At 41.3% G+C, this 24,459-nt stretch overlaps 1 protein-coding gene across 4 annotated transcripts in view; it reads right to left on the bottom strand.

The window, feature by feature from the left end:
• Window positions 1–9,405, bottom strand: part of SPARCL1 (SPARC like 1) — a 54,063-nt gene extending 44,658 nt beyond the window's left edge. For 3 of the 4 annotated variants that reach the window (XR_016393412.1, XR_016393413.1, XM_089912487.1), the window contains exon 1: window positions 8,589–9,405. The gene's annotated coding sequence lies outside the window, so the exon portion shown is untranslated. The remainder of the gene's footprint in view (window positions 1–8,588) is intronic. The other variant, XM_022582279.3, reaches the window with a different exon arrangement.
• Between the last annotated feature and the right edge of the window lie 15,054 nt (window positions 9,406–24,459).

The raw sequence follows: 24,459 nt of genomic DNA, 5'->3' as shown, positions 1-24,459 counted from the left end.
AGATTTCAGGCCACCTTCCCACTGGGTCACCATCATATTATATAGATGATTAGGTAATTCAAGTTGAATCAAGTATGGTAAAAATGCATTACTTTTGGTGCTCTTTGAGGGTAACTATGAATGGCGGATTCTTATCCTTGTTTATTTACTTTTTATTAACTCTATGGGCATATCAGTATTATTGAACCTATGGTAAACTGTATCCTAAACAAAACAAAAGCATTTACCTGTTCATATTCCACTCATATTCAGTTAAAAACTTATGAGTTGATTGGTTGCTCCTTCTAAAAATTTTGCCCAATTTGGGGGGATAAGCTGCAAATCCAGGTCTTATACATATTCAGTGGACTACAGTGATTATGTTGTAGTGATAGAGATTTGGTTAGAATGTGGTTGGTAGTTTTATTGTTTCAACAATTATAGAGTTTTGCCAGGTATTTGTAAAATATGTATTTCCAAAAATGACTATTTTGAGAACTATCTCCATTTATCTCAATTAAGTTTGAGGAATTTGGGGTGACCCTTCTTTAAGCACTGCAGTTTCTCCTTATCCTTAAGGGAATGGGTGGCACAGGGTGTGAAAGACGTCAGGAAAAGATTATAGGAGGATACTGACAAATAACTCACTACTTTTTTTTCTCGTTTGACATGACATTCCAAATTCAAAAAGAGAAGTCATCTTGCTGAATCAAAAATGTGTCTGTGGAGGATTTTGCTTTGCTCAGCTAATGGATCCTGGAGGAAATCTCCAGAAACTCCTGGCATCAGATATGAACATATTTTTCCTTCTTATGGGAATGGGGGTAGTAATCGTATGACCATCATTCCTAAGTAAGGCCGGTCAAGGTCACTGCAACCTTTCTGCATAGTTGCCTAAGAGAGAAGGCAGAACACAGACACATCCCCCCGTGTCTGAAACCCCTTTGTTTAGTTTCCTTTTGTATCAAAAGGATTGGCTTTCACCATGGGAGAGGCTGTAACTGGATTTCACCATGAAAGGAGGTTGTAATTAGATTTCTCAGCAGGTCTATGAGTTCTGTCCCTGGAAAAAAACAGAGAAAAGGGCCTGAATATTCTTTCCTCTAGCTGGAAAGGTAGCCAGCCAAGCCTGCAGAGATTGGTCTGAAAGGCCCCGACCTCTGATGGAACAATGTCAACTCTGGCCTCCAAGACTGACTGCGTGGTCCTTCAGGTTGAGGGTGCAAAGCAGTGCAAGTGATAGCTAAAGATTTCTTGGCATTTGGTAGGAAACATAGGACATTCCTCCGAATGAAACCCTCTGACTCTTGGTCTCTCTGTCTCTTGGCGTCCTGAAACTTCTACCTCCTAGAGAAGCAGAGGGCACCTAAACTTTGGAACATTCTGGAACATCATTCTCCATCTAGATTTAGGAATGAACTTACACAAACAACCAGAATATATTTTTGGGTACTGTGGTTCATTTTGAGTTCTTAGTTGTATTGGTTCCATTTCAGTTTCCATAATATTTTCTAGAAGTTTACATTGGAATGCAGTTATGTCAGAGAAGGTGTTTGTATTTGATTTCTTTTCAGTTCTTACAGTTTTTAAAAAGAACGTTAATTGAAATTCACATTTAAAATGGTGAATTTTATTTTTGAAGTTCTGCTTGTTGCCTTGCCACGTAAATCTACTTAATCTAACCATCTATCTCCACTGGGCACTCCTTGTCTCGCTAGATCTCTTTTCTCTTCTTATCTCCTTGCTCTTTCTTTTCCTCCTAAGCATTAACAAGCTGTCTGACCACTGAACCAGAGTGGAAACGTGGCTATCCATACTTTTAAAGGCAGGAACAGGCTTGGAGTCTACTCTTTTCCATCTCTTGTATTGGCTATGTCAATGACCCCTTGGAAAATTTAGTGCTGGTAGTTTTTTTAACTGAATTTCCTTCATGCTGCTTGGAGCTCCTCAGGCAGCCAGTATTTTCCCTAACCCTCCCCCTTGCTCTGCCACCCCCCGTTGTTGGCTCCTTCCTTGGCAGCCTCAGCCAAACGTATAAGTCCCCCTCCTTCTCTTGGAGACCAAGGAAACTTCCTTTGGCATTTTTGGTTTTCAAAGCAGACGATGACTACGTGATCTGTTTGTCTTACCTTGTCTAAGGTCAGAAGAACTGAGAATGACGTACATGTGTGCAGAAAAAGGAGAGGTTTGCCCTATCTGTTTTCCCTGTTACTTTACTTTTCTTCTTACGACTGGCATCTTGTTTCCTGGAGTATGTACCTCTACATTTCCAAATAAGGCCAGGTATCTTTTGTTGAGTTTGTTTATATCAGGGGAAGACTGTAGGCTACTATTTTTAGCAATTATTATAACTATGGAAAAATTTCCCTTCAGGGAAATGTAGTAAACAAAATGATTATTATCATTTTGCTTCATAATCAGACTCAGACAGAACATTCTCCTTCACCCTGACTTTACATGGGCCAAAGGCTCCATTATCAGAGAGCAAACCCCTTAGGCATATTTTGGCTAACGTATACATGTTGTTACCTGATCCAGACTTAACACTGTTGCTTTAGGGCTTTTAAAGTGTGACTGAGTCTCTTGGGAGAGCTCTATAGCTTGGCGTTAAATGAATCTGAAGATTTAAGAAAGATGGCTTTCTATTTTGAGTTCTCTGCTGAGTCGCCATTTGACATCGAAGTGTCCCAGTCCTGCCAGTGTATATGATACACTCAGACTCAAAGATGCAGACTTTTCTAGGGCTCTGACTGCAGCTGTCTGTCATCCTGCCTAACTGAACCTACCACTATGTGAGTCTAGGCTAGGGATAGATACGGTTCATGCCCGTCGGAACTTTGAGTCTAACCAGAATTCAACATTAAACATGAATCAAGCAGAGGACAAATACTTTTAGGGCTTCACATCTCCCACTGCGCTACCCCTTCCTCTCAGAGGATCTGGCCTTCTCTCTGTTCCTCAGTCTACGGTCCCTCCTGCCACAGGATCTTTGCACGCTCAGACTTCTCTTGTCAGCGTCCACTTGCTCCAGCTGCCACTGCCCAGCACGCACACCTCCCACAGGGCTAACCTCTATTTAGCCTTCCGATCAAGGAAAGTCATCCCTGACCTTGAGCGGAAGTCGGGATCCTTACGTGCTTTCTTAGAAGAAAGGTGCTTTTCCTTCTTAACACTTATTTCAGCATATAATTATACAATACACGCTCAATATAATGTGAACTTTTTCGCCCCCCAAAATCGTGCTATAACAAAAGGGATGTGCCCTATATTTTAGCACTTCTGAGGTCTCTCGCATAAAAGGGTATTGTCTCAATTACTTCATTTTGAACAACGAAGTACCATTTCAGGCAAACAGCCTGAAATGATCTCAAGCAATGCTTATTTTTGTTCTTAGGAAGGTCACCCGGACGATGAAAAAGGAGATAAAGATATGTAAAGCAGATTTAGCAATTATTCTTGAGGTATGACTTCATTTTTGCAACTGTTGGAATTACACAGTTTTAGAAAACTACACTTTAGAGACTCAAGCGGTTTTCAATAAGCCCTTTAAAGAGTACTGGAAAAAGCCATATAGGAGGTAATTAATATGTAGAGATCATCACCATGGAATGAGAATCTATGCTTGGGGCTCAAATTTGCAGCGCTAGCAGATTTCTGAGAAGTGAGTTATAAACAACTTGCAGAGGATTGATGATGCGCTACTCTCTATTAGACGGTTACAGAGTGGCTCCAGTGAACACAGACAGTGTTGTTAAAGAGGCATAGAGAGTGTTAACAAAATCATTTCATGAAATATGAGAATAAAAAAGTCATTTTTATAAGTATAAAATATTTTAAATGAAACGAGATTTAAAATAATGTATCTGTAACACATAAGCATACCTTACAATATTATCCATCTGTGTGTGCATTTAGGTTGGCCAAAGGTTTTGCCTGAGGATCTTTTTATTAGAAAAATGAAGGTGACTTTGTATTTGAGGTCACCTTATGTTTGGGCAAATGTACTTTTTAAAAAAAATTTATCAAAGTAAGTTGATTTACAATCTTGTGTTAATTTCTGCTGGACAGCAAAGTGACTCAGTTATACACACACACACACACACACTCACGCACACATACATATATATTCTTTTTCACGAATGCAGTTTTTATTAATGTGATAATTTGATTAACAACTGTCTCCCTAACTACATAGTAAGTGCCACAAGAGCACAGCCATTCTCTGTTTGTTCCTGTAGCATCCCTGGCATTTCACACAGGATAGAACTGAGCACATTAGTTGTTTGAGACATAAGATAAAAATATTACTTATTTCATGACCTGGAAAACACTGGAGAAACTAAAACAGAAATTTTAATAAAAAGTATTTTAATGAAAGATAAGATGTTTTGATACATTTTGCCCTAGTGTTAATCAAGATGAGAAGAATCTCTTTTACTCCTTATAAATGTAAAAATCCTTAATTATTCCCTTTTATCCTTTTAAGAAATTCAATGGTTCCTGTTTATACAAGGATAATTCTGAGGCCTGTTTTCACTGCAGTTTCCTCACTGGGAGATTCCAAGTTCAAAAAAGCCATTCTTAGCAGAGTTAGACCAAATGAGAAAAGTATTAAAAGAACGACTGCTTCTTGAGCACTTCCATCCATTGTTTCAGTTAATCCTACAACAGTCTTATGAATTAGCTGTTACTCCCGTTGAAGAAGTAGGGGAAACTGAGGTTTGGTGAACTTCACGGCCAACCTTTACCACTGGTCAGATCCTGTAATAAGAGCCTTACATAGAGTATCTCATTCAATTCCCATGACAATTTTATGACCATTATTATCTCTCTTTTACATATGAGAAGATGAGGCCAAGAGTGGATAAGATAAAAAACTAGAGAGTGTAAGTGCCAGGATTCCAGTCCAGGCAGCCTGCCCCTGAGTCCCCTTGATTGATAATCACCTGGATAAGCACATCGTGAAGGTGGGAGGCGGTAGTGGGGACTCGGGAAATGGCTTTAGTGTAGGGCCCAGCCTGTCCTACAAAGTGAGGTCCTGTCTCTTTCTCCTCCTTTGCCTTCCCGGTTGCTTTTCCCTGCACTCGACAGTAAGCTGGGCACCGTGTCGTAGCTTTCTTGTTCATTTTCTTAACACCTATTCACTGACTCTTTAAAGGAAATGTTTGGCGTACATAAGTTGGTTGCATAATAGGAAGGAAACAAGCCAGGATGGGGGACTTCATTTCTCAAGGATTTTAAAAGCCGACTAAGAGTTATTTCACAGAGAGGGCTGTGAAACTCGAGCCTCTCTATCCCCTTTCATTGCTATGACGACAGGCTGCTCCTGCTACAGAAAAAGCAGCTGACATTTCAATTCTAGGAACATAGAGGAGAGGTTTACAAAAACAGAAAAACAAAAAACAAACCCTTTTGTTTGAAATTCAGTTAGAGAGGAAAAAGATACCCCCTAGAGCAAGTCAAAACCCCTATTCCTGCCTTTAGAAAAGATAAGAAAGGAGAAATGTTCGGGCCTTTCCCCCCCTCCAGGTAGGCCAATAAAACAGTTGAGTGCAAAGCAGCATTTCGCCTCATTCCTCTTAATGGCAATCTGAAACAGAAAACTCACTCTGGTTTCGTTTGACTTGGCCATTAAGAAGCTACTAATGGATGAAGCAGTAAGGACTCAGTAATAAATACTTCAGGCTGAGGCCCTCTCAAGGGCATACGGTAGTGTCAGATTTATTTTTCCATTTCTTTAGATAAAAAAAAGACAATTCAACGAATATTTCCTTTTTGACCCCCACTATTACTGCCAGAAAAATTATTCCAAGTGTGTAATCAAACACTTCCTCACTGTGTGTCTAGTACTCTGCCAGGTGCTATACCTGACATTTAAAAAGCATCTTATTTAATTCCTACAATGACCCCATTGTGGGTATTATTATCACTATTTGCTTAATAGACGGGTAAACTGAGTCCTGGAGGTGTGAAGTGACTGCCTAAGCTCGCATAGCCTGTAAGAGGCAGAGCCAGGATTCAAACTGAGGCGTGTTAGACGCTGAAACCCATGCTCTATCTGCTCTGTCGGGCTGACTCTGAGGCATAGACCTGGCATTGACATTTTATTATACAGCAAAGTGTGTAAGTACAAGGAAGAAACCCTGAGGGAAATCTTAGAGTAAATTCCCTTTCTACAGAGTTCCATTCGGGACATGTAGGTAGACTAGTGCTTTAATATCAGCTACGATCGATAGATTGATTCAAACGTACCAGACATAGCTGTTTTCCTCGTTTATCACAACAACTCTCTAAGGTAGTAACTAATTTTATGATCCCCATTTTGGCAAATGAGGGCACGGAGGTTCAAAATGTCCTTTGTGCAAAGTCACAGACCCTGGGAAAGCCCAGATATAGACCAGATCTGTAAGTTTCTAGAGCCCATGATCTTATTCACTTTATTACACCATCTCCCTACAATCAGTCAAGACCACACACTCTGTTTCCCACACTTCTGATCATGTTTTTAATTAATTAATTTTACGGTACGCGGGCCTCTCACCGCTGTGGCCTCTCCCGTTGCGGAGCACAGGCTCTGGACGCGCAGGCTCAGCGGCCATGGCTCACAGGCCCAGCCGCTCCACGGCATGTGGGATCTTCCCGGACCGGGGCACGAACCCGTGTCCCCTGCATCGGCAGGCGGACTCTCAACCACTGCGCCACCAGGGAAGCCCTCTGATCATCTTTCGATGCCCAAGATAAAAATCAGGCTAGCCTCAGGTGGTACTACCTGTGCAAGCCCAGCCTTTGGAGGAAGATGCTCTGTGGGCCCTGTTTGAACCAGACCCTGGCCTAATTGGGCATCTCTTGGGTAGCCAGACCTACTGGGGAAGTTCTCCTGGATTTATGGGCCCCCCTTCTCCTTCACTGAAGGGTGTTCCAGAATGGTATGTGAGGGAAAAGGGCATCTGAAGTCTGAAAAACAGTCGCTTATGTTCTTGGTGGAAAAAGATTCCCAACATGTTCTGGACCTTGTACTAAACTTAGCTGAAATAGCAATGCTTGTGTACCGTTACATATCAACTGAATAAAAATAAGAAGCTGTCAAGAGGAAATGAAATGAAGAATGTTTTGGAGTTATCCAGATATATCACTATTTATTTCATTTCCGTCCTCCCTACTTATTATTTTTACTTAGTTGATAAGTGAAACTGTGCATAAGAGCCTATTGGGGATTAAATACCAAAGGACCTGGAAGGAAACCCCAGTACTCAAATTGCTAAATGGCTGTACAGAAATTCCCTGAAAGAAAAAAGGCAAGATTCATTAATAACGTGTACATATTCTTTTCCAAAATGTGGAAAGCAGCATTGTTTGATTGGATGATAAGCAGATGGAACAGACGGCTGTGCCTTGCTGGATCTTGTTAAATGGATAGAAATATAAACTTAAATGTTTCCTGAGAGGGGTGTCCTTTTTTTTTTTTTAATATTCATAGTTAATGTACCCATCAACGTTTAGCTGAATAAGATGTGAATTGAAAAAAACTGGTATCCATGAGAAAGGGGAGAATCAAAAAAAAAAAAGGATTTCTGCTGAGTTGGACCAAGTGAACATTTCTATTCAGTGTACTTAGGCCCTGGGCCAGAGGGGAGCTCAGATATAATGCCAAGGTGACATATTTAACCTCTGTGCAGATTAAAGGCAGTTCAAAAGAGATACTCTCTCTGCACTACCTCTTGGTTATAGTATCAACAGCATTGATCTGCAGTTGAAAACATGGTTTCCTCCTGCAGGGTGACCTCTAATACCCAGGAGGAATGAGGGAGCGTGACTTGCATTATTGTTTTATTTTAGAAGATAGAGCCAGAAATGAAGGTACCTTACAATATAGGAGTTATCATAATTTTTTAGTTCTTTGATTCCCCTCCCTCCTTTTTCCCTTGCTAAATTAGACATCGTTAGGAATTAGAAATTTTATGTGTGTGTGTGTGTGTGTGTGTGTGTGTGTGTGTATCCTAAAAAATGATAGAAGGTGACAAGAGACAGTGAGTCAGAAAACTATAAAAGGGAGTCAGGAAAAAATAATCACAATAACTAAAAAGTAATCAAAGGAAAATATAGTATTATAGGGATTTTCTTACCTTTTGGAAAAGCAAAATGTTCCATTTCTACATTGCTGTTAGGTACAGACTGGGACAGTGGTGGTGACTGAATAACTTCAGATAATTTAAACATGGAAAACACCCAAATTACTTTGATTTGAAAGTTTTTTTTTTTTGTAACAACTACTTTCCTTTTGATTTATTTAATACACTTAGTAAACTATTTCTATAAAACACATTTCAGGATTTCAGACTTCACCAAGATCTGAATGCTAGTCTGGCCAACAACATTTCTACATTTCTAAACATCATTTATTAGTTCTTACTATTTAATCTTGGAGAAGAAAAGGAAACATGAATTCAAGTGTTAAAATTCCCTAGTAAGTAGCTTTTCTGTAAATCATGCAAAAGGGTTCTTTTGTTCTTGTTGTTAAAAAATGGCTTTGTATTAGGCAAAAATATTAGACATCTTTATCAGATCATGCAAATCAGGTTAACAAATACAGTAAACTTATTAAAATTTACCTTCAGGTAGGTGGCTGGACCCAGAGCCTTGGCAGAAAATTGAAGCTGAATCCTGTCTTTGCACACAGTCAGGAAATAAGTTTCACAAACGCCCAATACTCTTTGAATCTCTTTCCTCGTTAGCTCTGCTTCTTTGCCCAGAAACACATTCAGGTCTATTGGAGTTGAAATTCTGCTGCTCTGTCAACTACTCAGGGTCTGAGGTGACAGACGAATTTGGAGGTTGGCACAGGGACGTATTTCAGACTGTCATCGTTTTTGTTGCAGATTCCTGCAGTTCTCCTGCGGGCTAGCCTCTCACTCCAAGGGCGAGGGCGCGCTCAGCTTTACAGGCAGCGCAGACCTGCAGGGAAAGAGCTCATTCTGCCGGAGAGAACGGGTTAACAGTTCTCCCCTCAAGCTCTTGTTCTCAGAGGCTCGTAACTTGGCCAGAATATAAGCACTTGGCTCCGTATGCCTTTTTCTTGTCTTTTTCAAACAACTCTAAAAGGTTTTACAAGCGGGATCCCTTTTGGGGGAATTTTTATTTTAAGACTGAAAAGAAACTCCATGCTGTGGTTTCTTCCTAAAGGAAATCGGTGGGGTGGGGCTTAAGGAAGGGGTAAGAATAATTGCAGCAGATGCATTTCTACATTGCTTCTGCAAAAATTGTTCTCACGAATATGCCTGAATTTAGTAACAGTAGGATACTACAGATACTTCAACCTTTCTTTAAGTGACCTTCAGAAATGTACATATATGTGAAGCATTCCTCCTTCATAGTGTAGCTCATTCATAAGCCGGTTCAGGAATGTTACAGTTCATAGACTATTCTTCCCCCTACACAGCTCCCTACCACAACCTTCTGTATGATGATGGGTCTGGAAGAAGGAGTTTTGCCATGAAATAGACTTGGCCCTCTGGTTATTTATGTATGTATCTAACCTCTTCCACGGCTACGTCTACATTTATTGCACATTTACTACGTCAGACACTGGCTAACGGTTTTTTAGTGCGTCCATTTCAGTTGACCCTCACAAGTCTACATGAAGTAAGCATTACACCCATTTGATGATAGCGTGGTTTAGTGGGAGAGTCTCCATGTTTGAGGCCACACAGCTTGGGTTTGCATCTTGGTTCCTAACCGGATATGACCTGGGACAAGTTAGGTAATGTCTCTAAGCTTCAGGATTCTTATCTATAAGGCATGGATACAAATAAGGGGATGATATGAGTATCTACCTCAGGTGGCTGTCCTGTGTTTTAAGTAGGTAAACACCTCCTGCCACCCTGCAGACACGCACATGTTAGTGATTATGATTTGCATGAGGAAACCAGAGCTTGGTGAACCTGAGTGATTCTTCCAGCGTCTCTGGCTCGTAGGTGGTGGCTGACTGCTGCGCCTGTGTTACTCAACTTCTAGGCTGTAACACCTCCTTCTGAGGGAGCTGTGAGCCCCTTGAGGGTGGGGACGTGCCCCCTCTGTACTCTCTATGTGCCTAGCACGGTGCTTTACATACTGTAACTGCTCCATTAACCTTAGATAAATGGTTAAAATTTAATTTAACTTAGATTTTTCTACATTTATGCCAAAGTCAGGCCAAAAGCAAAACGACATTAACAAAAATAAAGAAAAAACCCCACCTCTAGTTCTAGGCAAATATGCCCTCAGTCAGTTGTCCTTAAGCACTTTAGAAACATTTGCCCTATTTATTTTTCAGAACACCACAAGAGAAAGGTAACAAGAATTATCTCAGTTTTGCAGTTGGGGAAATTTGGGAGCGGAGGAAACTGGGCAATTTGCCTAGGAACCGAAAACACGTCACAGTGCAGCTGGGATCGTCTCAACATCTCTAGAATCAGGATTATTTGTTCCAAGCCGCCTTCCCAGGCACACGATGAAATGACGTGGTGTCCTTTGGCCTCAGACACTGGGATGTTTTTCCTTAGCCCAGGTCTAGGGTGTGATCAGTCCCCTCAGAGAAGGATCAAAGGAGTGGGCTGTGTTCGACTCTGATGGCCCTCTGCTTCCGTGCACATGGTCTGAGAAGTGTGGGAGACACAGGCACCATTTCTCCAGTGGCTCCCGAGGGCCACAGGTGTGGTGGGACTATTGCTGGATATGTAGGACAAGCATTTCTGATGATTTTGCCTGGGCTTGGCTAAAGGCGGTTTTCTCTGGAACTCAAAATGCTAACTTCTTCTAACAACATTCCCCATTTACTTGACATAGCTTCGTGAGATTGGCTTCAGGGGACAACAGCAATTCAGTGAAAATGTAGAGAAAGTTTTAGCTAGAGGGCTATGGGGAAACGATTTGACCAACCGAAGTATTTTCTCTAATACTAAAATTGATATTTTATGTCTTTGCAAAATGATCATAAAATTTCTTTCAGAAATCTATGCTAACAAAAAAAAATAACTTGGTTAGAGCAATCTGGATTTATCTCTCAAATGTGAATATGTACTTTGAGAGTTCCTTTGTAGGTGGCAAAGCTTGAGAATTTTGACTCTCAGTTATACAGGATGTTTGCTCTAGGTCTTATTAATCTATAACATGGTTAAAAGGATCCACTGTATTTCTTGTAACTAGATAATAGAGAAAAGTGTGTGTGTGTGTGTGTGTGTGTGTGTGTGTGTGTGTGTGTGTTTTAGTAAAGGGACCTTGAATCCGCAATGTCTTTTAAGTATGACTTTATTTTGGGAATGTTTATGGGCAGATATCCAAACTTTTATTGTTTCTGAAGCTGTCATTTCTAAAATCGTTTACAGCTCATGAAGCTGAGGACAATAAACCTACACCAATACCCACTTAACAGATGGAGCTGTGGAATAGATTTAGAAACTTATCCGATATCTAAATGTGATGAGAGAACTCTGATAAAAAAAAAGATTGTTACATTCCTGCATATGAACTGACCCAGATAACATCAGCTTTGGTCAGAAGGGTCTAACAAAAGTCAGTATCAAAGCTAAAGTGTGTTTTCAAAATTTTAAGGCTCGGATTTCCTTTGAGAGTCTGATGAAAGCTGTGGGCAAGCTCCTAAAGTTCATCCATGAACTGCCCTCCACGCCCCTACGCCAGGGGTTCCATAGGTAAGAACCTCTGATTCAGGTGCAGGACCAGAGAACACATTCATCAGTCCTTAAGCATCAAATGAGCCTTTTTGTTATACATAGCACAGATCTCTGGGTGATAGGAGAGAAATATCATAGCTCCTGCCCATAAGGAGTCTAAGAGACAAGAATATACTCATTGTCAAAAGGGGGCACGATTCCCTTGGAGTAGTCGTCGACGAAAAATTAATCAGTTGATTTCAGAAAGAAGTGGAAAATTTTATTCGAGCCAAATTTGAGGATTATAGCCCAGGAAGAGCATCTCAGAAAGCTCTGAGAACTGTTCCACCCATTAGACTTTAAGATACAGTTAGTTATATAAGTTTTTTTGAGACAGAGGGCTGCACATCAAATGATGTATTTTTTTTAACATCTTTACTGGAGTATAATTGCTTTACAATGGTGTGTTAGTTTCTGCTTTATAACAAAGTGAATCAGCTATACATATACATATATCCCCATATCCCCTCCCTCTTGCGTCTCCCTCCCACCCTCCCTATCCCACCCCTCTAGGTGGTCACAAAGCACCGAGCTGATCTCCCTGTGCTATGCGGCTGCTTCCCACTAGCTATCTATTTTACGTTTGGTAGTATATATATGTCCATGCCACTCTCTCACTTCGTCCCAGCTTACCCTTCCCCCTCCCCGTGTCCTCAGGTCCATTCTCTAGGTCTGCATCTTTATTCCTGTCTTGCCCCTAGGTTCTTCAGAACCCTTTTCTTTTTTTTTTAGATTCCATATATATGTGTTAGCATACGGTATTTGCTTTTCTCTTTCTGACTTACTTCACTCTGTATGACAGACTCTAGGTCCATCCACCTCACTACAAATAACTCAATTTCATTTCTTTTTATGGCTGAGTAATATTCCATTGTATATATGTGCCACATCTTCTTTCTCCATTCATCTGCCAATGGACACTTAGGTTGCTTCCATGTCCTGGCTATTATAAATAGTGCTGCAATGAACATTGTGGTACATGACTCTTTTTGAATTATGGCTTTCTCAGGGCATATACCTAGTAGTGGGATTGCTGGGTCATATGGTAGTTCTATTTTTAGTTTCTTAAGGAACCTCCATACTGTTCTGCATAATGGCTGTATCAATTTACATTCCCACCAACAGTGCAAGAGGGTTCCCTTTTCTCCACACCCTCTCTAGCATTTACTGTTTGTAGATTTTTTGATGGTGGCCATTCTGACCGGTGTGAGGTGATAACCTCATTGTAGTTTTGATTTGCATTTCTCTAATGATTAGTGATGTTGAGCATCCTTTCACGTGTTTGTTGGCAATCTGTATATCTTCTTTGGAGAAATGTCTATTTAGGTGTTCTGCCCATTTTTGGATTGGGTTGTTTGTTTTTTTGATGTTGAGCTGCATGAGCTGCTTGTAAATTTTGGAGATTAACGCTTTGTCAGAAATGATGTATTATTGACAGTTTACATGATCCAGATCTGAGGGTCATCGTGGTAGGTCATGTGACCCTGTACAAGATCAAAAAGCTTTATGACTTTTTTAAGGGGTTGTCTTGTTGGTGCTGGGAGAATGCTGCTCTTAATGGTTGAGCAGGTGTTCCTGCCGATGGGGAGGTCTGATTGATGCGTAATGCAGATACACAATGCACAGTGAGGGGAGAGGGGAGGCCAAAGAGCAGAGAAGAACTTTTATGTTTAAATTTTTCTTGTCTTGCCATAAAATATGAATTTTATTTCACATAGTGGAGAGCCCAATTTAGGAAGTGAGTATGGCTGAAGGGAAGCTGCAGTGACAACAGAGTGTTGACAATTCTCTTAGCCAGGACCTGGCCTGTAGGACCCTTCGCCTTGCTTACGCCATGTGGTAGTTTTCTAGGGCTACCATAACAAAGTACCACAGACTGGGTGGTTTGCATAACAGAAACTAATTTTCTCCCAGTTCTGCAGGCTAGAAGTCCAAGACCAAGGTGCCGTCTGGGTTGGTTTCTCCTGAGCCTTTTCTCCTTAGCTGGAGATGGCTGTCTTTTCACTGTCTTCATCTAGCCTTTTTTCCTGCACTCATGTACTCTTGGTGTCTCTCTCTCTTCTTATAAGGACACTAGACCTTATAAGGACATTAGTGCCCCACCCTTATGACCTTGTTCAACCTTAGTTACCTCTTTAAAGGCTCTATCTCCAGATCTAGTTACACTGGGTGTTAGGGCGTCAACATATGAATTTTGGAGAGACACAGTTCAGTCTGTAACACCCCATATATCTTTCAGACTTTGACATTTAATTCTCTGTGGCTTTACTTCTGGGAACCACGTTCATTTCTCAATCCTGGCTTAGTTACTGACCTCTTTCTATGCGATTTTCCCTATTCCCCTGCACTACCATCATATCTCAGCACAGAATCATTTCAGATCTCTCAGCTCTGTCTTGGTTATCAACCCACAGGGTCAATTTCTGACTATGGATTCTTGCAGGAGTTTACTCTAGCCACCCCCCACCCCCCACCCAAGCCCAGCACATCTATGGACTTAGTCAAACCCTCTATTAGGTCTTAAGCAGAGGCTTGACTCACAGAAGTAATTAATAAGTACAAGTTGCAAATATGCATAATATTTTGCTAAATATATGGCGAATGTGATTACCTGCCATTTGTCTCATTATAACTTTAAAAGCAAAAAAATAAAAATAAAAGGAGGAAGATTGGTTAGGGCTAGGTGAACTTTGTATGTCAGGCTAAGCAGTTTGACTTTTTTTCATTAGGTAAGAGGGACCTCTGGGAGGTTAGAAAGAGTAGGAAGGAAATAACATAAAATGCATCTATCAGGATATATTATGCTACAATAACAAAGAGCCCCAAACGATCAGGGGCTTACAGCAAAGGTTTGTTTTTCATTCATGCTCCATGTTTATTGTAGCCTACTGCAATTCTGCTCTACCTTATCTTCACTCCAGGATCCAGGCTGACAAACACGTTCCCTTGGCAGAAGAAAAAGAAATATGGCAAACTATGCTCAGTTCTTAAAGCTTCTGCCTGGATGTGATGCACATCACTTCTGCCCACATTTCATTGACCACAGCAGGTCATGTGGCCACAACTAAGTTCGACAGCGGGGGGCAGTATAGTCCTCCTATAGAGAAAAGAAACCATAGGCAGGAGAACCAGAAAATAGATTTTAATTGGAAGGGAAGGATAGGACAGACTGTGGGGGAAAAAAAAGTATTAGGAAAAAGGAAGAGAAGAAAATAAAAGGGGCAGAAGCAAAGTTTAAAAAAAATGTGGAGAATAAAAAAAATAAGAGGGCAGAAGAGAGAAGAAGTAGGGTAAAAATAAGAGGTAGTTTCCTAGGGCTGTCATAACAAATTACCACAGACTGGGTGGCTTAAAACAACAGAACTTTATTTTCTCAACGTTCTGAAGGACGAAAGTCTGAAATCAAGGTGTAAGTAGGCACAAGTTGCCAAGGAAGGCAAAGATCCTCTCTTGCCTCTTCGTAGCTTCTGGTGGCTCCCAGAATTTCTTGGCATTCCTTGCTTTGCAGCAGCATCATATGAAACCCTGCATCCATCTTCACGTGGCCTTCTTCCCCTGTGCCTCCTCTGAATCTCTGTGTCCTCTCCTCTTCTTGTAAGGACACCAGTTATTGAATTTAGGGTCTGCCTAAGCCAGTATGATCTCACCTTAACCTGGTTATATCTGCAAAGACTCTATTTTCAAACAAGGCACATTCACGGGTACCAGGGATTGAGACTTGAACGTATCTCTTGAGGGGACACAATTCAACTCACTACAGTCTACTGTCCACCTCCCTTGCCCCAGATTCATGATTCTCCCACGTGCAAAATACATTCGCTTCGTCCTAACATTCTTAATCCATTTCAAATGTCTTAACCCATTCCAGCATCAACTCGAAGTCCCAAATCTCCTCTGTCATCAACTCAGAAAGTTCCAAATCTCGTCCTCTAAATAATCTAAATCAGGCCAGGTGAGACTCTAGGTATGCTCGATCCTGGGGCAAGCGTCCTGTCCATCTGTGAACCTATGAGACTAAAAAGCAAGTTATCTACTTCCAAAATACAATGGAGGGACAGGCATAGGATAGACACTTCCATTCTGAAAGGGAGAAAATGGAGGGAATAAAGGGGTCACTTGTTCTAAGCAAGTTCAAAACTCACCAGGGTAAGTTCTATAAGGTTTCAAGTCATGAGAATAATCCTCTGTGTTGCAGTACTCTTCCTTCTGGCCAACAGAGGTTCGACCCTTTTGGTCTGTGGAGGTCCCACCAGCCTTTGGAGCTGTATTACTTTGGTAGGGCTGCCATAAAATACCACGGATTGTGTGGCTTAAGCACAGGAATCAATTTTCTCACAGTTCTGGAGACTGAAGGTCTGAAATCAAGGTGTTTGCAGAGTTGGTTTCTTCTGAGGTCTCTCTCCTTGGCTTGCAGACGACTGTCTTCTCCATTTGTCTTCACAGGATCTCCCCTCTGTGTGTGTTTGTGTCCTAATCTCTTCTTAAAAAGACAGCAGTCATATTGGGTTAGGGCCCATCCATATGACCTTATTTTACCTTAATTACTTTAAAGGCCCTGTCTCCAAATACAGTCACATTCTGAGATACTAGGGGTTAGGACTTTAACATGTGAATAACATGTGAATTTTGGGGGGACACAATTCACCTCATAATGGGAGTCCTTTTTCCTTTTCCTTCAAGGATAACACCTGTTTATAACCATGTAGAATTTTGGAAGTCTGACAGCCTTCCTTCCATTCTGTCTCTCTCTCTCTCTCTTTCAGCCCAGGGTGGAAGTGTTTCTGCTTCAATAACATTCTCAAAAATTTTGTTGGTCTCCTGCGAAATCTGTGGGGGTTCATGCCATCAGACAAGAGGGTCCTCCACAGATCTTTCCTGGATAAATTCATCTTGATTCCTGGCTTCTACTGAGAAAGTTGATTGGATCCACAGATCACATTCACATGCCTAATCTCTGTAGCAAAAGGTTGCCTAGCTATAGGCATGCTTGATCTTCTTTCCAGAGAATGCTTTGTGGTCTTTTGCTATCTGGAGGCTATTTTCGAAATCAAGTCCTGGTCCTTTTTGGCTTGATAGTTTCTTCCTCCATTTATAGCTTTCCTCTCACATTTTACTATAAGCAGCAAGGGGAAACCAGGTGTACTGTCCATACTTTGGAGATTTCCTTAGCTCAATATCTAAGCTCATCACTTACAAGCTCTCCTTTCCAACCCAACAGCAAAAGATAATTCAGCCAAGTTCCTGCCCCTTTAACCAAGGGTTGTTTTTTACCCTGGTCTCCAGTAACATGTTCATTTCCTCCTGAGACCTGACCAGAATCACCTTTAACATTTATATTTCTACCACCATTTTGTTCGTGATAATACATGTATTCTCTAAGATGATAGATTTCTCTACATTTCTCCTTACTTCTTTCTAAGCCCTGACCAGAATCTCCCTTAATGTCCATATTTCTACCAACAATCTCTTCAAGGCAATCTAGACTTTTTTCTTTTTTTGGCCGCACAGCTTGCAGGATCCTAGTTCCCCGACCAGAGATCGAACCCATCCCCCCCTTAGTGGAAGTGCCAAGTCTTAACCACCAGACTGCCAGGGAAGTCCCTAGACTTTTTCTATTATGTGCCTCAAAATTCTTCCAACCACTGCTCAACATCCAATTCCAAAGCCACATCCACATTTTTAGGAATTTGGTATAGAGTTTGGTATAGTTTTGGTCTCAGAACCGAAACTTCTATTAGTTTCCAACAGTTGCCATAACAAATTACCAAAAATTGGATGGCTTAAAAAACCAGGAATTTATTTTCTTAAAGTTCTGGAGGCTAAAAGTCTGAAATCAGCAGGCACAGGCTCTTTAAGGAGGCTTTAGGGAAAAATTCTTCCTTCCCTCTTCCTAGCTTCTGGTGGCCCCCAACAATCTTTGGCATTCCTTGGTTTGTAGCTGTACCGTTCCAATCTCTACCTCTATCTTCACATGGCTTTCTTCCCCTGTGTGTCTCCTCTGAGTCTCCGTGTGTTTTATTTTCTTACAAGGACACCAGTCACTGGATCTAAGGCCCATCCTAATCCAGTATGACATCATCTTAACTTAATTACATCTGCGAAGACCTTATTTCCAAATAAGGTCTCATTCACAGCTGTCAGGGGCTGAGGCTTGAATATATCTTTTTGAGGGACACAATTCAACCCACTACAAGGTGGATTGCAGATTTGACTCTCAACTTCTGGTTGACCAAAGGAATGAGGAAAAGATGGTTAGTGGTATAATTCAAAATGTAAAAAATTTCATAAAAAACATATAAGACACTTTGTAGAGCAGCAAATGGTACCCTTATAGCCTTCTTGCAATGTCACATTTCTTTTGGCTTAAGATGTTCTTATAACATCTTAAGGTGAATAGGTAGTGGGAAAATGTTAAAGTCCAGTTAAGTAAGAGAAATTCTGTGAGACAGTAACAAACAATCTGTGATAGTTTGGCTTTTATTCTTCAGTTTTGATGGTGGCAAAGCTCCAAAACAATGTAATTCCTATTTGCAATTAAATTCTGACGTCTATTCTGTGAGTTCAGCTGGCACCCAGTTTTATTCACAACTGAATACATTTGGGTATGTCTGAAGGATGAGTGGGATGGGTCCTCTAGGAAGAACTAAGGACTTCTTGGGAAAGACTCATTCTAAGGGAACAGAAAGCCAGGCAGATAAAACGAGCTGCCAAAAATATATAGCAAGTGGAGTGGCGGAATCGTTGATTTCCCTTAGATTTGACCCTAAGCCAGCCCTCAATGGACTCAAGAGTACTCTGAAAAGAGGGGGACACAAGGTTTAAAGGCAACAAGCTATTGAATCAAATCTCTTGAAAAACCAGGGCATAAGCAGCCCTGCTTTTATACCCATGTGACTCAGTGTAATGCAAGGTATAGCAGGATTTGGTGTATGGATGACTCCAGAGCACACAGAGGTACTTTGGCATCTCAGGGTCCTCAGCCACAGGCAACAGTGCACAGTTTAGACCCTGGGGGTGATGGCAATAGTGATGTTGACGAGCAGTGACAGTGTTTGGCAGAGGCAGAGTGCCTGGTGAGGTTGGTGGCATTAGCCAGTAATAGTGGTGCCCAGTAGAGGTAGTAGTGTAGGGCAAACAAAGTGGAACTCAACAGGAGGGCGCAGTGGTTGGTGAGAGGTAGTCCAATCGTGGACCTCAGAGCAGGACTGACCTCATGTAGCTTCCGAAGCAGTGGATAACTCCAGAGGAGCCATGGCAAGAGATTACAAAATTGGAGATGTGATCATTGAAAATCTAGGAACACATGAGAAGTCTTTGAGGACGTCAGGAAAATAATGATTGAGTATAACTTTGAGGTGGAGGGCTGAGTTTAAAGAGTAAAGTTGAAAGTGAAAGAAGTAAAGCTACAGTGGCCTGAGGAAGGAAACAGGAGCATTTAATACATAATTTTTTATTCTGTAATTGCTTAAGGTTATTCTCAGCTTAAAATCTACAGCTGTTTTTAATGCAGCCTAGTTCACGATATTTTTGTACCTGTGTGTGAGCAGATTTTCATTTAGTAGTTAAGCATCTGTCTCCATTTTCTGTGTTCCTGAAGTCCTTCATCACAATAGAAAGAAATCTTTTCTCTTATTTTTTGTCCTCTGAGAAGCTTTAATCACCACTGAAAGATTCCAAAAGAACCTAGTCTGATGGTATTTGACTATGAACATGGATTATTAAATCCATTACTAAGATGCAAGTCACATGTCTGAGTCCCAGTCCAAAAAGTTCCCTGTAGATACATATAGCCAACGATTTGATTCAGAATTGGTAAATTCTAAATTTAAGGACATCAGGAGTTGAAATTCAATGCCTACCGTTTTCTTCAACCTTCCATCTTTTGTGCCCATCTTCCTATCAGATGCCAGATTATCAAAGGACATCAGAAAGCCCTGATAGGATATTGCTAATCACTGATATGATTGAATATTACCAGAAACAAATTCTACTACCTCTCAATATGATTTACACCAATCAAGCCCTCAGTGGAGGGAGTGCATATTCAAAATCCTTCTTCTCCCTGGATGAGGTATAGTAGAGAATTGATGAATCTGACGGACCTGAATTCAAGTCCCAGCTCTGATGCTTCCTAGCTGAATGACCTTGAGCAAGTTGCTTAACCTTTCTGTGTTTTCAAGTCCTCTTCTGTCAAATGAGGATGCTAATAATACCTCATTGGGTAATTTTGAGGAAGAAATGACGTTTGCATAATGCTTTGTCCAATGCAAACATCATCTCTTCCTCAATTTATAATAATAATAAAGATCATGGTGATGGTGAAGGCCACCCATAAGGAAGCTGGATGTTGCTGGATAGTGTCACGGAGCCTTCTGTAATAGAAATTAGAACGCCTCCTCCTTTCACACAAACTGCTAATAAACCCTGTGAGGGATGCAGACGTTCAGGCAGAGGGATGAAACACATCCTTTTAGTTAAGCTCTGCAAACACAGCAGCTGCGCGCATCAATCCCTGGAGTCTTATGTCGTCGTTTTTTCTCAGACAGAGCCCTCACTTAGTTTAGGGGAATCCGGGTTGGCTGTGCAGATAACATATGGCAATGTGAGCTATGTAGCTGCTCTCATTCTGACCTCACCTTGGGATATACACACAGCCCAATCTATCAAATTGCTCAGTGTTTGGATCTCGTCCAGTGCATATTTCTGTGCATTTGACTTGCAGGATGTCTCTTGTTGACCAAGAAGTTTATACTGGGGCCTTCTCACGGGTGAGATCATTTTGTTGTTATTAGCCAAAAGCCAGCCTCCTCTAAATCTGTCTGATGTTTTCTTGGCCGTAGTGTTAAGTTCCCAGAGCAAGATGCTTTAGACTAAGAAGAACTGTTTGTGTAATGATGCAATCCTGTTCTGGAAATGTGTTCCAGTGGTTGTTTTCTTCTTGGTTTTGAGCAAGGGCATTTGTATTTTTGTCAATATTTCAGTTGTGAAAGAGCATTGGGTTTGCTATAGAGGTTTCACATGGGCTGGTTGTACACATGAGTGCTGGCAGCCCTACAACTGAGGCTCCATCTCTAGCAAACGGTAAGAGAGCCTGATGAGGACTGATTGGAGTCTCACTGCCATTAACTGGCTGGCAACTCAAATGGAGACACAAAGGGTAATTTGAACAATGCCTGTTCTCTCTAATCTAGTATTTCTCAAATTTTTCTTTTCATTATCACTCTCCTAAGGGCCCTTTGAACAATTTTTTTTCCTGAGCGCTCCCTGCTCCCAACTCATGAAATTGTGACAATGGATATACTGTATATTCATTTATGTACTATATCTATAGCTGTGTTTTTTTTTAACATCTTTATTGGGGTATAATTGCTTTACAATGGTGTGTTAGTTTCTGCTTTATAACAAAGTGAATCAGTTATACATATGTTCCCATGTATAGCTGTGTTTTATATATAAAAATATTAGGATTTTTTGCCTCTCCCAAGAATCAGTTTTGCCCCCCCTTGACTAAAGAGCCTCACCAATTGACTTCAGCATACCTCATGCTTAAAAAGGTACAATTTACTGTGGCATAATCAATTGACTATTATAATTCATGGTTGGAGAAACTGAGTCATTTACGTTTTCCTGTTGAACAGCATTCATTTCTCTAAAAACTCTTGTAAAGGAAGAAGGCAGAAACACTTTCTGAAAATATTATAGTTATTTTCTGAGAAAATGTAGTTAAATTTTTCATAATTATAAATTTTTTTCCATTTTGTTAGCTCTCCTCAGGTTGTACGTTAATAGTTAGTTGAGAGTCAGCAAAAACAGCAGGACAAGTATCTCTAGCACATATTCTCTTCTTCATTCCTATGATCACATTCCTCATGGAATGGCCTGCTCACCTCACAGCTGACTCTTTTCTCCCTCTGGACTCACATTTGCAAATGTGATTGCCCCAAGGGCCAGGGAGGTCACATGAATTAATAAGGAAGGTCAGAAGTAAGAAAGCCACATTCCCAGGACAACTTGGGACCTGGAAAGTATGGTCCATCTAAAGGGGGCAGCTGCTGCTGCGCTTTTGCATCCTTATTGCCATGGGGAAATGACCGTCCCGTGTTGCCAGACCATTTTGTCCTTTTAAAGAGAAGCCAGAAATCTGAAACTTTATTTGATCTTTAAATGTTGACCAACACTCCTTAGGCCAGATAAAACAGGTCTATGAGCTGGACTGAGCCACTGAACAGTAATTTTTGACCTTGGTTCCAGGTATTCAATACTTGTTCCTTCCCCAATTCAATCCACCTTGAACCACATTAAAAAGAAAATTCATCCTTTCAAAGTGTAACTCACATCATGTCACTGTCCCGCTTAGAAGCTTTCAGTAGCCTCTCACTGCCTTCCAAGTCTCTTCTAAACACATGAGCCAGGCATGGAAAGCCGTCTGCCACAGTATGTACTATCTTCCATTCACTTCACTGAATGTCATCTCTGTTCCTTGCTCTGTAATTTTCTGCCTCTATCCTTTTGCGTAGGTGGCTTCCTCTACCTGAAACCTTCATGCTTAAATCCTACCAATCTTTCAAGGCCCAAATAGATCCTTCCTTTCCAAGAAGCCTTCTCTGCTACCTCTGATAAGAAATTATTCTTTCTCTGAACTTCAATAGCATATTTTAAGAGATATTTATTTATTTTCCTTATTATTATTTTTTTGGCTGCGTTGGGTCTTAGTTGCGGCACACGGGATCTTTGTTGAGGCATGCGGGATCTTTTTGTTACGGCGCACTGTCTGCTCGGGTTTTTCTCTAGTTGCAGTGCACTGGCTTCTCTCTAGTTGTGGCGTGCAGGCTCCAGAGCGTGTGGGCTCTGTAGTTTGCGGCATGCGGGCTCTCTCGTTGAGGTGCGAGAGCTCAGTAGTTGTGGCGCGTGGGTTTAGTTGCCCCGCAACATGCAGGATCTTATTTCCCCGACCAGGGATTGAACCTGCGTCCCCTGCATTGAAAGGCAGATTCTTTACCCATGGACCACCAGGGAAGTCCCAATAGCATATTTTTTAAAAGAATTTTTAATTGTGGTAAAATACACATAAGGTAAAATTTACCATCTTAACCACGTTCAAGTGTCCAGTGATATTAGATACATTCATCATGATATGTAACTATTGCCACCATCCACCTCTGTCACTCTTCACCACGTAAAATTAAAATTCTATACCCGTTCAACAATAACCCCCCATTCCCTCTCATCCCTCAAAGTCCTGGAACTACCATTCTGCTTCTGTCAGTACAATTTTGACTGCTCTAAGTACCTCATATGAGTGGAAATGCACAGTGTTTGTGTTCTTTTTGTGACTGTCTTATTTCACTTAGCATAAAGCCCTCAAGGTTCATCCATGTCACAGCATATGTCAGAATTTCCTTCCTTTTTAAGGCTGGATAATATTCTGTTGTATGTATATTCCACATTTTGCTTATCTATGCATCTGTCAGTGGACACTTGTGTTGTTTCTATTCAATACACTTTTGTTATTGCTTATTTTTGCTGCTATGAACACGGGTATACAACTATCTCTTTGAGTCCCTGCTTTCAATTATTTTGGTAATATACCAGGAAGTGGAATTGCTGGATGATATGGTAATTCTATTTTAAGCTTTTGGACGAATGGAATGATCATACTGTTTTCCACAGTTGCTCTACCACTTTACATTCTCAACAATAGGACGCAAGGATTCCAGTTTCCCCACATCGTTGCAAACACTTGTTGTTTTCTTTTTGCCATCAGCCGTCCTAATGGGTGTGAAGTGAATAGCATTTTTTTTTTTTTTTTTTTTTTCTCTACGCGGGCCTCTCACTGCTGTGGCCTCTCCCGTTGCGGAGCACAGGCTCCGGACGCGCAGGCTCAGCGGCCATGGCTCACGGGCCCCGCCGCTCCGCGGCACGTGGGATCTTCCCGGACCGGGGCACGAACCCGCGTCCCCTGCATCGGCAGGCGGACTCTCAGCCACTGCGCCACCAGGGAAGCCCCTATTTTTGATAAAGTGCTTAGAACACCTGATGCAGAGTAAGCGCTCTGTCCATATTTGTCCTGCGCTAGAATGTGTTGGTTCAGAAGAAGCAGCACATTACTGTCCCCTACACTCCCCACCTCTGGCTTTGCCCTGTGTCCGAGGGGACTAGCATATTAATTTAAATTTTCACTTGGAATGTATTGCTTTTTTATCATGTAATATAGTTATATGTATACAGGTCCCCTTCTCCCTTACCTGGTAGTATTTTTAGGCAGGGATTATTTTTTATATAACCTTGATTCCCTATGAGGCAAGTACTCAATAAACATCTGTAGTATGAGCATTTGTAACTCTATTGATTGCTTCATCCACCAGATCATTCCTTCCCACACTCCTCCCAAATTCCACATCTACTGATGTGCTACTTGAGGGGGACTAAATTGAGGTAAGGCAAATATAATTAAGGAAGGGTAATGTGTAAGGAATGACCAGACCTCTAATGTATTTGCAGCAAACTCTCCATCAGCTTTAGCTCAAATGTTGAGCTTTTTTTTTTTTAAATTTTTTGTTTATTTTTGGCTACTTTGGGGCTTTGTTGCTGTGCGCGGGCTTTCTCTAGTTGTGGCAAGCGGGGGCTATTCTTCATTGCGATGCGGTGGCTTCTCTTGTTGTGGAACAGAGACTCTAGGCAAGCAGGCTCAGTAGCTGTGGCTCACACTCTACAGCGCAGGCTCAGTAGTTGTGGCTCGTGGGCTCACTAGTTGTGGCTCACGGGCTCTAGAGAG

The sequence above is a fragment of the Delphinapterus leucas genome, chromosome 5 (genome assembly GCF_059928025.1).
Source record: "Delphinapterus leucas isolate spDelLeu-1000000601 "Yukka" chromosome 5, BTC_Dleu_Yukka2, whole genome shotgun sequence".
Lineage (NCBI taxonomy): Eukaryota > Metazoa > Chordata > Mammalia > Artiodactyla > Monodontidae > Delphinapterus > Delphinapterus leucas.
The sequence above is the reverse complement of the archived record's forward strand: the minus strand, read 5'-3'. Positions and strand labels throughout refer to the sequence as shown.